Source organism: Acipenser ruthenus, chromosome 29 (assembly GCF_902713425.1).
Source record: "Acipenser ruthenus chromosome 29, fAciRut3.2 maternal haplotype, whole genome shotgun sequence".
In the NCBI taxonomy this organism is placed as follows: domain Eukaryota; kingdom Metazoa; phylum Chordata; class Actinopteri; order Acipenseriformes; family Acipenseridae; genus Acipenser; species Acipenser ruthenus.
In genome coordinates, this window is record NC_081217.1 from 12940420 (window position 1) to 12956254 (window position 15835).

At 47.7% G+C, this 15835-nt stretch overlaps 4 non-coding genes across 4 annotated transcripts; 1 reads left to right on the top strand and 3 right to left on the bottom strand.

Annotated features, from left to right (window-relative positions):
• Positions 1 to 482: 482 nt before the first annotated feature.
• On the bottom strand, positions 483 to 697 carry LOC131702242 (small nucleolar RNA U3). Its single transcript, XR_009309396.1, has one exon. It is a non-coding gene; the product is annotated as a small nucleolar RNA U3 (small nucleolar RNA).
• Positions 698 to 2397: 1700 nt separating this feature from the next.
• trnas-aga (transfer RNA serine (anticodon AGA)) lies at positions 2398 to 2479 on the top strand. Its single transcript has one exon. It is a non-coding gene; the product is annotated as a tRNA-Ser (tRNA).
• A 165-nt stretch (positions 2480 to 2644) lies between these two features.
• Positions 2645 to 2718, bottom strand: trnai-aau (transfer RNA isoleucine (anticodon AAU)). The gene has a single exon. It is a non-coding gene; the product is annotated as a tRNA-Ile (tRNA).
• Positions 2719 to 10129: 7411 nt separating this feature from the next.
• LOC117972277 (small nucleolar RNA U3) lies at positions 10130 to 10344 on the bottom strand. The gene has a single exon (XR_004663380.1). It is a non-coding gene; the product is annotated as a small nucleolar RNA U3 (small nucleolar RNA).
• Between the last annotated feature and the right edge of the window lie 5491 nt (positions 10345 to 15835).

Here is a 15835-nt window from a genome sequence, read left to right on the forward strand (position 1 = left end):
TCTTTTCTCCTAATTGAACTTTTATGCTTGCTCATCAATGCGCAATCGTTACTGTCTAGTAGTTTTACCAACATATTGCAAATGGTAAGGACAAAAAATCAAATAAATGACATGCGTTGAAGCACAGGTCATCACTTGTAAGACACTGTACTCTTTTTTCGTTGTATGGCTTGTAAAACGCAAACGCATTATCACAGGCGGCACAATTACGACATGGAAAAAAAAATCCAGTAGATTTGTCCAGTACACCTAGATCTCTCGAACATGTAAATGAATCAGCCCTTAATAAACACTGTCCGTGTTCATTTCTGTGTATATGACATTGTCTATAACCAATATCTGTTATGTAAGCGTATTGGTATGAAACCAATCGCAATTAATGCGATCCGTGTTTTCAATCAGTTTGATAGTTTTAATCAATCATCGAAAAAGCAGCAGTGCTTTGCAACTGTAGTTCATCTTTCTTACGTTTAGGTAAGATACCCACTCAGAACGTGTGCGCTTCCTCCAGCCCCCTAAGGAACACTGGAGCGGTCATCAATAACAGTGAGCAGTTGGTCAAAAACAACACTCGCTGTCTTCTTCACGCTCAAAAACGAACACTCTCACTCTTCCTCGTGGGTAGCGAGCCCAAACACTTTCAAAACACATTTCGCTAGCAAATCACTATAGAAATGATCCCTGAAAGTATTGTTTTATGGGCAAGTGGCCGACCGTCTCCTTCCAACTCTAAATGGCACCGGTGCTGTGCCGGTGACAAATAAACAGGAGCACTTTCATATAATGCAATTGATGTAGCCCAGTGAGTTGTTACAATAACATTTCAAACTCATTCCAGACTGCAGGCGGTTAAAAGCTTAATTGGGTTCAAGTTTCTCGTATGATTTAAAAAGTACGAGCCAGTTGCCTCATTTGCATTGCCTGCCTTCCTCCTTTGCACTGTGACGTCTATCAAATGTGTGCTTAAAATCTGATGAATACGATTCCCATTTGAACCGTAAATATTTTAATTATACGCATACAGTGTTCTGTTGGGCTCCGAGGGTGTTATCTAATAAAACAACGTAATCGGTGAGCGCGTTCGGCTTAACCAAAACGTTGCTGTTTCAAGCCCACGCAGGGACGAGGCATTCTTTTTGTCAATCGCCTTTCTGTCAAGCCAGTAAACCTGTATATAATAAGAAACATTCAACAGCTCGGAAACACCATAATAGAATCCAATGCCTTTACAAATGTGTTTTGAAACTGTTCATTTTTCACCAAAATGCGGTTCTCAAAAATTGTTTTGCCTACTTTTTTCTATTGCTATTATTATTTTTTCCAGAGTAAGACTTAAAAGCAAACATTCATGAAATAGGTAAACACTGCTACAGCGCTTGAACTGTCTCAACAAACGTTCAGCTCTAAAACGTGTACATTGAAAGACTATTAACATCTTTAACACAATCATGTGTGTTCCAATAGCGGCTATTCCACATGGTGATCAATAAAGTGAATGCTGGCTTTGTTCACATATTAGCAAGACGTTTTCAGGATTCACGCATATTCTGAACAAGCACACTAGAATATGGTAATGAAAGGACAGGAAAATAACAGGTTTATTGGCTCTGGTCTTGTATCGTCACCCTGACTACTGTCAGGTAAGGAAGTGGCATTAATCAAAACGTAATTATGTAAGGTTACCAATGTGCAAATACGAAGCATATTAAAACTTCTTCACAATCTTAAATCTTCCCACATGCATTTCAAACACTTACTGATAAGTACGGCCCTTTCCCAATGTAACTGCTTTGTTTGAACACCAAAGATGGCTTGGATATTTATGAAACCACAATACTATTGTTCACACTTTCTTTAGAACTACCAAATGTGCGCTTTCCATGTCAGCCCTAGTGGCCTAATGGCTAAGGCCACTGGCCTCCTAAGCCAGGGATAGTGGGTTCGAGTCCCATCTGGGGTGGGGTTTTGTTATAAAATCGAACATAATTGTGTTATGTTTTATTGGCATGTGATATTTTGTAGATCTTGTTATCTGCTAAGTCCGCTCACACTAGCCACAACGTGCTTGAGTGCTGTGGCAGCAGCCATGAAGCAAGTCAGTTTTTCAGTTGAAATAAAGATCTACTTTGTTTTTTGTGTATGGGTGGTTTGAAAAGATCACTTAAATTGCTACGTATTTTGAAATAAAGATGTATTCATTATTATGAACGTTGACAGAAAGGATATTGTATTTACATTTCCCACGTGTGCTTGCCTTGTATAAATCGATGGAGTTTCAACAAAGGCATTTGACTTCGGTTCATGTTAGCCTATAGTGCCATCTGCAGCATTACCGCGGGTGTCGTTTACTTCTTTTGACAATAATATGGATCATTTCACAGCCCAATGTAAGAACATGTAGTCGTGGCCGAGTGGTTAAGGCGCTGGACTAGAAATCCATTGGGGTTTCCCCGCGCAGGTTCGAATCCTGACGACTACGTATGCTTTCTTTTTAATTGTATGTGTTCATTCCTAATACATGTTTAAAGATGAGGAATCTGAAATATTACTGGTTCTACTTCATATCGCACCGGTTCATTTTGTTGAAGAATCTTCATTTTGGCACCATTTCAAATGCTGTGGTTTCTTTAAAGAAGAAAAGTCATGGCCCGTACGGGGATCGAACCCACGACCTTGGCGTTATTAGCACCACGCTCTAACCAACTGAGCTAACCGGCCACACACATGGAGCGCGTTAATAAAACCCGAGAAAAACAAGGCCTGCGGACATTATGATTAACAAGATGTGATGTTAAACTCAACAATAACACATTCAAAGTATTGGAAAGGCATAATTAGAGGTCTCATCTTTATGAGGCAGTTTAGCAGTGTGAAGAAAGTGGCGAGGTGCGGGCTTGCGGTGACTTTCTCTCATTTAAAAAGCTGTGATTTGAATACTAAAAAGAAAAACATGTAAAATTACCAAGCATTCGGTGGACGTTTTAGAAATAAATGAACAAGAACAGTTGTCAGAAGTGGGGTTCGAACCCACGCCTCCATGGAGACTTGACCTGACCACAGCGTCTTAGACCGCTCGGCCATTCTGACTTACACCGACAACTTTGCACAACGCTGCAGCACACTGCTGAACCTCCAATGTCTGAAGCTGCAGTAAATCACCTGGCGTGTGCGTGTACTTGTTCTTTTTCTGTTTATATTAAGGAGGGCGACAGGTTTTGTCGCATTCTGTATGGAATCACAAGGACACTCCTCTTACTGAAAGAAAATATACTGCAAACAGAGCGATCGCTTCACGGTTTGAATCAAAATCAGAACAGTCTGTTAGCAAATGAACTTCATCAAAAAACCACAATGGCATTACATAAATGTTACAGATATATTTCGTAGACAGAACAGTTGTAACATATTTGAGTACATTTCTAAACAATCTGCTAATAACAGACATAATCTCAAAGCGCTATAATTTATTTTCAGATCTTATGAAAGACAAGTATGGTTCCGCATTATATCACAGAAAACAGGATAATCCTAGCGCTTCATTTAATCCCTCGGGTTGTACCGTATGGAGATAGAAGATCCATTTGGATTCACATTGTAATAGTTTTTGATCGAGATTATCACGTCCTCGAGCTTGAAATATTTTTTTTGTATGCCGCGGTATTTCAGATCTGAAATGGAATGTTTGGCATCTACGAAATGTCTAGCTAGTGGTGAATGGATATCTTTTCTCCTAATTGAACTTTTATGCTTGCTCATCAATGCGCAATCGTCACTGTCTAGTAGTTTTACCAACATATTGCAAATGGCAAGGACAAAAAAACAAATAAATGACATGCGTTGAAGCACAGGTCATCACTTGTAAGACACTGTACTCTTTTTTCGTTGTATGGCTTGTAAAACGCAAACGCATTATCACAGGCGGCACAATTACGACATGGAAAAAAAATCCAGTAGATTTGTCCAGTACACCTAGATCTCTCGAACATGTAAATGAGTCAGCCCTTAATAAACACTGTCCGTGTTCATTTCTGTGTATATGACATTGTCTATAACCAATATCTGTTCAGTAGTTCGGGACAAACACCAATCACAAAATGTTTTAGTACAAATATTTATTGTAGAGAATGCGGAGTATGCGATTTAACAGAAAAGTATGCTGTATATACACATTCATTTGGCATCAAACCTAACTTGGTTTGAGGGTTCGCTGCCTGGCCAACTGGACGAGGCTGAGACCCCCATTTGATAAAACATAAAAACTGTTAAGAAAGGTGGAGATGGGGAGGTGGTGGGTTACGATGAAATCAAAACGCAACTGAGAGATAAGTGAAGAGGGTATTTATAGTGCTAACAATTTAAATTAGCTAATGTGTAAATTGAATGATTCAATTTGGTGATGCGGAGATTGGTGTCTGACCCTCCTCCCGAACTTTAATTATAAATTTCATTTCAGTAGTTCGGGACAAACACCAATCACAAAATGTTTTAGTACAAATATTTATTGTAGAGAATGCGGAGTATGCGATTTAACAGAAAAGTATGCTGTATATACACATTCATTTGGCATCAAACCTAACTTGGTTTGAGGGTTCGCTGCCTGGCCAACTGGACGAGGCTGAGACCCCCAAAAAGAACAAGCCGGTCTCAATGCCACAATTAGAATTGAATATAGCCCACTTGAAGGTTTAGCCAACCTTTAACAAATGATCATCAGCACGCAGGAGAGGAAAACAAAACCCATTTTTGGGAAATAAACCTCTGGGAATCCATGGCTGATTCGATTGCCCTTCCTCCAGGCAGGCTACTAACACTTAAGAGCACATTTCTGTAAAAGCATTTTTAGGCTCCATAATATTTGTTATAATGTAAACTTGGTAAGCACTGGAGGACCAACGACCTAACCGTTTGATAAGAGAGTCTGGAACTCAGTGGGAAAAAGCTGCTACGATTCTGAAGGAAGGACCGGAAAACTGCTCAGCTGCGAATCCGGACCTGGAAATAAATCAGGTGAAAGAAGAACAAATGTTGGGTGACGATTGTTCAGTTTTCGTTAATAAACAGCGGGCCTGAGGGTGATGCGCCCTGAGAAAGATGGAGATGGACAAGAGAGAAAGGGGTCATATGGGCCAACATGGGAGTTTAATTTATAAACAAAATTGAAAAGCTTTCTCTAATCTTCCTGGTCCGTTTTACTTCTTTTGAGCAGGAAGGAAAGGGTATCAGATGAGGGGATTGCTAGGTCAGAGATTAAGGGGTGAATCTGGGGGTTGAATTTGAGAGCGATGTAGACTCCCAGCACCTATGGGAACCCAAGAAGGCTAAGAGAAAGAGCTGTACGATTTTACCTAAAACAGGCAGGAGAAGCTGGAGCAGATGAGAGGCACCAAGAGAGTACGTTGATGGCAATAGGTAGGCAAGCAGGAGGAGAAAGAGATTGATAGTTGAAGCCCTTTCAGGATTAGTGAAATTTGTGAGTTGCAGAGTGTAGAGCTGGGACACTGAAATTGAGTTGAGTTTGTAGAAAAACTTGATGCCGGAAATTCAAATCTTATAGCTCTGTTCTTAAGGGACATAAAACAGGATGACACTATGGGCACTGAAAATGATGGAAAGGAATGTTGAATGCAAAGTGAAATTTTAAAGCAATTCCAGGATGACCGGTACATTTGCAGTGAGCGGGGAGTGCTGAGAAGAGTTGTTTCTTGAGCCTGCAGAAATCAGGGAATGCAGCATGTGGCTCACATGAATGTCAGGTCTGAAAAATGAGGAATCTGAGTTTGCAGGAGGTAGTCTTCGGAAGCCAATGCTCTGAATCTCTGCATTTGGAAACGAGAAAGAGAATCAATTATATTCAGGTGGCCGAGAATGTGTTGAGCTCTGAAAATGAACTGATGAGTAACAGATAAACAGGTAATCCTTCTGAATATTCTCATTATATGGTGGGAGAATGAACGATCTTGTTAAAGATTTAGACTGAAGGTGAATTGTGAGTGGAGAAGAATGGATTTTGAGCCCAGGAAGACCCCCAAAAGGAGTGCGGCTACAGCAAATGGACACACTTTGCGCAATGACGAGGAGTGATCGGTTATAGGAATAATGCTGAATTCGTTGGGCCATGGAGCAGAAAACCAATTTTCCCTTGTAGTATCCTCCAAAGCCAAGAGAGGGAGCTGCATCTTTGAACGGCTGAATGTCTTTGTGCAGCAGGAGACAGTTGTCGTAAAAGAAAGTACTGCCATTCCTTTCTTTTAGTAGGAGCTCCCACAGGCGGAGTTCCTTGCGAAAAAAAGGAACCAAACCATAAGTACGACATCATTGAGGGAATCGACAGAAAGGATCAAATAGAGAGAAGGTAGGAGATAAAAGCTCTGCCTCGAGGATTTATCCTCATTGCGTACAAATTGCAAAGCATATGACATGGTTTATTTAAATTTCGAGAAAGCTTTTGACAAAGTCCCACAAAGATTAATTTCTCATATTGAACGCAGTAGGGATTCAATGAAATGCATGCACGTGGATTAGGGAGTAGTTAACATGTAGAAAACAGAAGGCCTCCAGAGTATGCAGTATTGCAGCCCTGACTGATATTCAAAGAAATGGGAATGGTTTTGAAAGTGTTTGAATAAACTGCCGGTAAGCTGAAAGAAGAAAAGCATCTCACAGAGAAGACCACTATGGGGTCGTGCTGGACACCCATGGTGGCCAGGGAGGTCACTGCAGGGGCCTGCTGAATGCCTGCAGTGAGGGGAGGGTAACCTAAAAGGTTACATTTGGAAGACTGCGGAGGTAAGGAATAGAAGGGGGCAGTGGGGCCCTGTTGAAGCTCGCAGCTGGTAGAAAACCGTTTGACAGAGAAGGGAGCACTATGGGGGCCTGCTGGACGCCCATAGTGGCCAGCGAGGTCACTGCAGGGGCCTGCAGTGATGGGGGGTGGGGAATGCGGGAGCAGCCGCACCCAACTGTAATTACTGATTAGAGGAGACATCAAAAATAGAGCAAGGTAACCAGTGGTGTATTACAGGGATCAGTATTAGGTCCTCTGCTATTCCTAAACTACATAATGATTTAGATTATGGCATAGTAAGCAGACTTGTTAAATTTGCACACAACACAAAAATAGGTGGAGTGGCAAACACTGTTGCAGCAGCGAAGGTCATTCAAAATGATCTAGACAGCATTCAGAACTGGGCAAGCACATGGCAAATGACATTTAATAGAGAAGTGTAAAGTACTGCACACAGGCAAGAAAAATGTGCATTATAAATATCATATGGAAGATACTGAAATTGAAGAAGGAATCTATGAAAAAGACCTAGGAGTTTATGTTGACTCAGATATGTCTTCATCTAGACAATGTGGGGAAGCTGTAAAAAGGCCAACAAGATGCTTGGATATATTGTGAAAAGTTTTGAATTTAAAATCAAGGGAAGTAATGTTAAAAATGTACAATGCATTAGTAAGACCTCACCTAGAATACTGTGTTCAGTTCTGGACACTTCATTAAAAGAAAAAGGATATTGCTGCTCCAGAAAGAGTGCAAAGAACAGCGACCAGAACTGTCCCGGATTTAAAACACATGACGTATGCAGACAGGCCAAAAGAAAAGAAGCTATTCAGACTTGAACAAAGACTACGCGGTGATCTGATTCAAGCTTTCAAAATCCTAAAAGGTATTGACAACGTCAACCCAGGAGACTTTTTGAACCAGGACCAGGGGTCACAGATGGAAATTAGACAAAGGGGCATTCAGAACAGAAAATAGGAGGCACTTTTTTACATAGAATATTGTGAGGGTCTGGAACCAACTTAGTAATGTTGAAGCCGACACCCTGGGATCCTTCTTGATGATACTCCGAGATCAATAAGCTACTAACAACCAAACGAGCAAGATGGGCTGAATGGCATCCTCTTGTTTGCAAATTCTCCCATGCTCCCATGTAGTTTAAATGGCCTAGGAGGGACAGAAGATTGCGTTTAGTAGGGGGGGGGGCGGACCGGACCGGACAGAAAAGTGGAAATATAAAAAATACAATCCCCTGAGGACAGGCTCAATGGGCATGATTTTAAATGTGTTTGATATATTGGCTTTAGCCAGTCATGCGTTTTTCCCAGCAATTTTGATTAAGAATATGGCGTGGTCGATTTGCATATTGCAGGGAACAATCTTCGTGAGGGACTGTTGAGGCTGGGTGTGGTGGAGTTACGGTGAGCGGAAATGAAGGAAGTTACAGGCAGAATAGCACAGGTTCCTTCAATGAAGTTATTACAAATCTGGCAAAACAATCTCTGGATACAAATGCTCAAAACTGCCGATGAGCAGTGAGGGAAGGGAACCAGAAAGGTTAGGGAACCTGCAGTGAGGGAAGGGAACCAGAAAGGTTATAGTTAGAGGTGAAGGGAGCACTATGGGGGCCTGCTGGACGCCCATAGTGGCCAAAGAGATCACTGCAGGGGCCTGCTGGACACCTGCAGTGAGGGAAGGGAACCAGAAAGGTTATAGTTAGAGGTGAAGGGAGCACTATGGGGGCCTGCTGGACGCCCATAGTGGCCAAAGAGGTCACTGCAGGGGCCTGCTGGACGCCTGCAGTGAGGGAAGGGAACCAGAAAGGTTATAGTTAGAGGTGAAGGGAGCACTATGGGGGCCTGCTGGACGCCCATAGTGGCCAAAGAGGTCATTGCAGGGGCCTGCTGGATGCCTGCAGTGAGGGAAGGGAACCAGAAAGGTTATAGTTGGAGGTGAAGGGAGCACTATGGGGGCCTGCTGGACGCCCATAGTGGCCAAAGAGGTCATTGCAGGGGCCTGCTGGACGCCTGCAGTGAGGGAAGGGAACCAGAAAGGTTATATTTGGAGGTGAAGGGAGCACTATGGGGGCCTGCTGGACGCCCATAGTGGCCAAAGAGATCACTGCAGGGGCCTGCTGGACGCCTGCAGTGATGAGGGGGTGTAACCAGAAAGGTTACAGATGCATATTATACAACAGTGGCGGGTGTCGAAACCCCCAGGATAGATCGCGGGAGCAGCCGCTCCTAACTGTAAAAACAATCTCTGGAAACAAATGCTCAAAACTGCTGAAGCGCAGAAAGAAAAGCATTTCACAGAGAAAGGATCACTATGAGGGCCTGCTGGACGCCCATAGTGGCCAAAGAGGTCACTGCAGGGGCCTGCTGGACGCCTGCAGTGAGGGGAGGTAACCTGAAAGGTTAGAGTTGGAGCCAGAATGCTCAGGAACTGCTAAATGAGCCTTTGATTGACAGGTGCGATGGTCCTACTTTCGGATTTTTCCGGTAGCAGAAGCGCTTCGTGGAGATGCAGTCGGTGCGGGCGAGGTGTTTCAAGTCCGCTTATAATACGCGGAAATTGGGCTAGCTTCTTGAGTCGCGGGTTGGAATTTGTAAAAACACCCATACTGACATGGGTTGGGCTTGTTTTGTCGTGATACTTGGTAACACTGGGTAAAGCAACGATCAGTGCTGACGTCATAGCGCCTGCGACGGGAAGGATGAAATAAAGTAAACAGATTCTCCTTACGTACTGTAGATTTGAATGGGATGTTGTTGCTACGAAGATAAAGCTGGAGCCGGGAGATCGTCCAGTCTCTGATGTCAGGAGTTGCGGAGGAACGAGTGGCCAGGCGGGAGCCACAGCAGACAGGAGAAGCTGACATCTGGGCAGAGAAGTTTGGAGTGGTAATACCGCCGACCGAAGTTGTGGTGGAGTTGGCCCGGGAAGGGCTGGTTGAACTGGTTGCGTGGATCTCGGCTCCGGGGAAACAGCAAACAGATCGTCATCCGTCGAAACGGAATAATCCAGAATGCAGACCATGATGCGTGCATGTACGATGAAATCAAAACGCAACTGAGAGATAAGTGAAGAGGGTATTTATAGTGCTAACAATTTAAATTAGCTAATATGTAAATTGAATGATTCAATTTGGTGATGCCGAGATTGGTGTCTGACCCTCCTCCCGAACTTTAATTATAAATTTCATTTATGTAAGCGTATTGGTATGAAACCAATCGCAATTAATGCGATCCGTGTTTTCAGTCAGTTTGATAGTTTTAATCATTCATCGAAAAAGCAGCAGTGCTTTGCAACTGTAGTTCATCTTTCTTACGTTTTGGTAAGATACCCACACAGAATGTGTCCGCTTCCTCCAGCCCCCTAAGGAACACTGGAGCGATCATCAATAACAGTGAGCAGTTGGTCAAAAAAAACACTCGCTGTCTTCTTCACGCTCAAAAACGAACACTCTCACTCTTCCTGGTGGGTAGCGAGCCCAAACACTTTCAAAACGCATTTCGCTAGCAAATCACTATAGAAACAATCCCTGAAAGTATTGTTCCCTTTCAAGTCGAAAATAACCATCAAGGTATGGGACATTGCCGTCAGGCAGTAGGGATTGGCTGAGCTTTATGTCAAAGCTGCCGAGAGTCACTTCCTCTTTTGCCTTCAGCATCAGTAGCGGTAGGACTTAGAGCTATTTAACTGACTGTACTCACTAAAGCTTAGGCTTGAGAAGCTGGTTTATCCCCTTCTCCGAGTTTATTTCAGTTATACTCTCCGGAGTTATTATTGTTTATTATTATTGTTATTGTCGACGCCTCGACGCGCGCACCCTCGACGCTCGACGCACGCACCTCGGTGCTCGACGCTTCGGCGCTCGGTGCTCGACGCACGCACCCTCGACGCTCGACGCACGCACCTCGGCGCTTGACGCGGCGGCGCTTGACGCACGCACTTCAGGTGCTCGACGCTTGGTGTCCGACGCTTAGGCGTTCGACGCGCGCACCTCGGCGTTCGACGCGACAGTGCGCGACGCACACTCTTTGGTGCTTGACGTCAATACTAGACGCTTCGGCGTTCTACTATGTCTGGTTTCCACCGTTGCGTGACCTGTCAGGCCAAGTTGCCTGCCAGCGACCCTCATGAAGACTGCGTTGCATGCTTGGGGCCGGACCATGCCGCATCTGCCCTGGCAGATAGGGCATACTGCCAGCTATGTGCGGGGTTTCAGACACGCACCCTTCGCCAGAGAGCGAGGAAGGCAGTTGGAGGTCGTTCCCCATCCTCGGGCTCGTCCCACACCGTCTCGGCCCCACCGTTATCGGTTGTGTCGCTGCCGGCGACGTCTCAGCTCCCTCTGAGCCCATCTTCCCAGCTTACAGCTGGTCAGAGATCTCCAGCCAGGCGTGCTCGGGAACGTTCCCGCAGTCCCTCCTCTCGCGGGGCTCGCCCCCGTCGGGAGTCTCGATCCAGGTCTCGATCGCCTCGCCGGAGAAGGCACTCTCGCTCCCCTCGGAGGGGTAGGCGTTACCAGGACACATCTGGGGTGGCTGAGCTCACCTAAAAGATGTCACAATTTATGGAGCTCATGATGGGACAACAATCCCTCCTTATGACCCTAGCAAATGTGGCGCCTCGGGCCCCAGAGCTAATAACCGGACCCAGCACTAGTCAGCTGACGGTTCCTCCACCAGTGCCCCAGGAAGTAGAGTGGGACGCCGATGCTGTCTCAAGGGACGCATCTGATGCAGACCCGCTCTTTGAGGACACAGAGCCTGAGGTGGCATCCCAGCACTCTGGGCAGGACGACCCTGAAGTGCTGGATACTAATGACCCTGTCTGGTCAGTGGTGGAGAGGGCAGCCCGTCACTTAGGCGTGGACTGGCCTGCGTCAGAGCCAACACAACGCTCTTTATTTGAGTTGCCATCGGCTCCGTCCCTTCAGTCCAGGATGCTCCCGGCATTCCCGGATTTTATTAAGGAGGTGCAGTCCACCTGGGGAGCCCCGGCCTCCGCCCTGGCGACTTCTCGCAAGGCTTCGGCTTTTACCATGCACGGGGCGAGCGAAGCTGGATTAGGGCTGGCTAAGGACCCTTCCTGCCCTAAAAGGCAGTGTAGGACTACGGAGGCCCATCTGAAAAAGGGTTATGCCGCGGCTACGGAGGCAGTTAGGCTGTCTAATGTGGCCAGCCTCCTGACAGTCTACCAGGCGGCGCTGATCCGCGATCTGCCTGAGTCCCCATCTGTCGGACTTAGGACCGAGCTGGGTGCAGTTGCGCAGCTTTTGGTTAAGCTGGCTCAGCTGAATGCGCGAGCACAGGGCAGGAGCATTGCTTCCCTTGTGGTGGCAAGGAGACAGCTCTGGCTCTCTCAGGCCAGGGTACAGGAGCCTGATAAGGCCCCTTTGCTAGATGCTCCTATATCCCCGGGGCACACGTTTGGCCCAGCGGTGGAGGAGATGCTGCAACGCTCCGTCAAGGCGCGTGAGGCATCGCAGCAGTTGGCTAAGATGTGGCCAAGCAAGCCTTTCCAGCCAAGGCGGCCGCAGGAGCGCCAATGGCGCAGGGCGCCGCCGCAGCAGCAAGCGCACCCACAAGGCAGTAAAACCGCCCCTTTGAGGGTTTCAGCACGCAGCCAACCCGCGTTTGCAAGACCGCAGCGCAGAGGGTGGCGCCCCAGAGGAGGTAGCAGACCACGCCCTCGTGGCTCTGGTCAGGCCCCTCGTGAGCGAGCGCAGCCTAAGCAGCCCTGAGAAACCCCGGCAGCCATTAACCCACCCCTACACTGTTCCACAGCTTCTGTTCTGGCAACAATGCACCAACGACATCTGGGTGCGCAAGACTATATTCACCGGGTACACCCTTCAATTCCGGTTAAAACCCCCCCTTCAGGGGAGTGGTGGTAACTGCAGTGAAGGACTCGGTTCAGTCCTCAGCTCTAAATGCAGAAATACAGGCATTGCTCAAGCGTGCCATTCAACTAGTAGACCCTGCTCTGACCGACCAGGGGTTCTACTCCAAGTACTTCCTAGTGCCAAAAAAGGACGGCGGGCTCCGCCCTATTTTAGATCTGCGACTACTGAACAAATACCTACAGGTGTTGTCGTTCAAGATGCTTACGCACAGGCACATTGTCCAGTCTGTCCGGCAGGGCGACTGGTTTACCACCGTAGACCTCACAGATGCATACTTTCACGTTCCCATCTGTCCGGGTCACAGGAAGTACCTACGTTTCGCATTTCAGAGCAGGGTCTACGAGTTTTGTGTCCTGCCATTCGGCCTGTCTCTAGCTCCTCGAACCTTTTCGAAGTGTATGGACGCCATTTTAGCCCCCTTGCGGGTTCAAGGCATCCGACTGCTTAACTATCTGGACGACTGGCTCGTCTGCGCGCAGTCAAAGGAGCAGTTGGCACAGCACACAGTGATGGTTACAGACCATCTTCAGCGGCTAGGTCTGAAGGTCAATTCAGAAAAGAGCCGCCTCGTGCCGAGCCAACAGACCGAATTCTTGGGTCTGCATCTGGACTCTGTGTCCATGGAAGCAACCCTGTCGACACAAAGAGTTGCCTCACTGGACCGGTGTCTCTCCCTATTCAGGTTGAGAGAAACAGTCAGCATGGAGCTGTGTCAGCGCATGCTGGGGTTGATGGCTGCCGCCTCGCAAGCCCTTCCTTTGGGCTTACTACACCAGAGACCTCGGCAGGCCTGGTTCAATGCCTTCGCGTTGCATCCGCGGAGAGACAAACAACGCAGGTTGAGGGTATCCCGAACCTGCTGGGAAGCACTGCGCTGGTGGAAAGTTCCGTCGAACATCCGCCAGGGCGTACACTTGGGTCCCATCTTCCGAAGGGAGGTTATTACGACCGACGCTTCCAACCAAGGTTGGGGAGCAGTCTGGAACAGGTCGGGGACTTGCGGAGTGTGGTCAGGACCCTGGAGGTCGGCCCACATCAATGCTCTGGAACTCAGAGCGGTGGACCTTGCCCTGCGGCACTTCTTGCCAGTGCTTCTAGGCAAGCACGTGTTAGTGCGGTCAGACAACACCACGGTAGTGGCGTATATCAACCGCCAGGGCGGCTTGCGGTCCCCCGGTCTTCAGCGGTTGGTAACACGGCTGTTGCTTTGGGCTCAACCGCGTTTAGCCTCTCTGCGGGCGGTTCACCTACCGGGCAGAGTCAATTACGCAGCGGATCTCCTGTCCAGACGAGATCCTCTTGCAGGCGAATGGCGTCTTCACCCTCGGGTGGTATAGCGCATTTGGGACTGGTTCAGCACAGCGCAAGTCGATCTCTTCGCTTCGCGAGAGACCACGCACTGCCCCCTATAGTTCTCGGTGAAGGACCTCGACAGCCCCCTAGGAGTCGATGCACTGGCTCACGAATGGCTGCCAGGGCTCTTGTACGCATTTCCACCGATTTCGATGCTCCCCGCCTTCTTGGAGAAGGTCAGGGTAGAGCAAGCGACAGTGATCCTGATTGCTCCTCGGTGGCCTCGGAGGATATGGTTCCCGAGTCTAGTGCAGTTGTTGCACGGTCGCCCGAGGGAGCTCCCTCTGCGAGCGGACCTGTTGTCCCAAGCCCAAGGAGGGCTATGGCATCCGAACCCCAAGCTCATGCAGCTATGGGCTTGGCCCCTGAGCGGGAGCGCCTGTCAGCCTTAGGGCTTTCGACGGCAGTTATATCCACCATTCAGAGTGCGAGAGCGCCCTCTACTCAGTCGCAATATGCGTATAAGTGGCAATTGTTTCAGAGTTGGTGTCTGGCTGAGGGCCATGACCCGGTCTCCTGCCCTATGGCAGTGATATTACAGTTTCTGCAGAAGCTGTTAGATGAGGGTAAGTCTCCCTCTACACTTAAAGTGTGTTTGGCCGCTATTTCGGCTTGCCATGTACGCATTGACGGGTTATCACCTGGTTGCCATTTCCTGGCATCTCAGTTCCTAAAGGGCGCAAGACGCTTGCGGCCTCCAAGGTCGACCAGTTTACCGTCATGGAGCCTTGATGTGGTGCTAGAAGCCCTTACCAAGGCACCGTTCGAGCCTCTCCACAGTGTGGATATGAAGTTTGTGTCTATTAAGACTGCGTTTTTGCTGTCAGTGGTATCAGCAAAGCGTGTGGGCGAGTTACATGCACTCTCGGTGCATCCATCATGTACTCGTTTCGCAGGAGACGGTTCTAAGGTCTCCATGCGTCCAAATCCGGCCTTTTTACCCAAGGTCATATCCCCATTTCACATGAACCAACCAGTCGAGTTGATGGCGTTCCATCCTCCTCCTTTTTCTTCCCCAGAAGAAGAGCGGTTACACATGATCTGCCCTGTGCGGGCATTGAGGTGTTATATTGATCGCACAAGGACTGTGAGGCAAACAGAACAGCTGTTCATATGCCATGGTTCTAGAACTTTGGGTCAGCCGTTGTCTAAGCAACGCCTTTCTCATTGGATAGTGGATGCTATTCAGTTAGCATATGATTCTATGGGCCTTCCGCCACCAGGGCAGTTGAAGGCACATTCCACTAGGGGTATGGCAACATCCTGGGCCCTCTTTAGAGGGGTGCCGATGTCTGACATTTGCGCTGCAGCCAGTTGGGTTACACTGCATACATTTACGAGGTTCTACCGTTTAAATGTACTGGAATCCTCTGCTCCGTCATTTGGAGCATCTGTGTTGCACTCTATGATGCCTCAGGTTGCGGACGTCTAGAGTGGTTGACAATATGGTGTGACTATTCCACCTTGGGACAGGTGTCATTGCGAGCATAGACGCTGAGGCGCAGCTCCGCATATGTGTAGATGTACTGCCTACGCAGTTGCATTATGACGTAAGGCTGTCCTACTGCCGAGATCCTCCCTCGCGACGGCTTGGGTACACTGTTCCCATACCTTGATGGTTATTTTCGACTTGAAAGGGAACGATAGGTTGCGGATGCAACCCCGGTTCCCTGAAAGAGAAAATAACCATCAACCCGCGAGGTCGCTCTGGAGGCCTTCACGGCCTGAAGGGCAAAAGAGGAAGTGACTCTCCGCACGCTGCGTATAGTAAGCTCCCAGGGGGG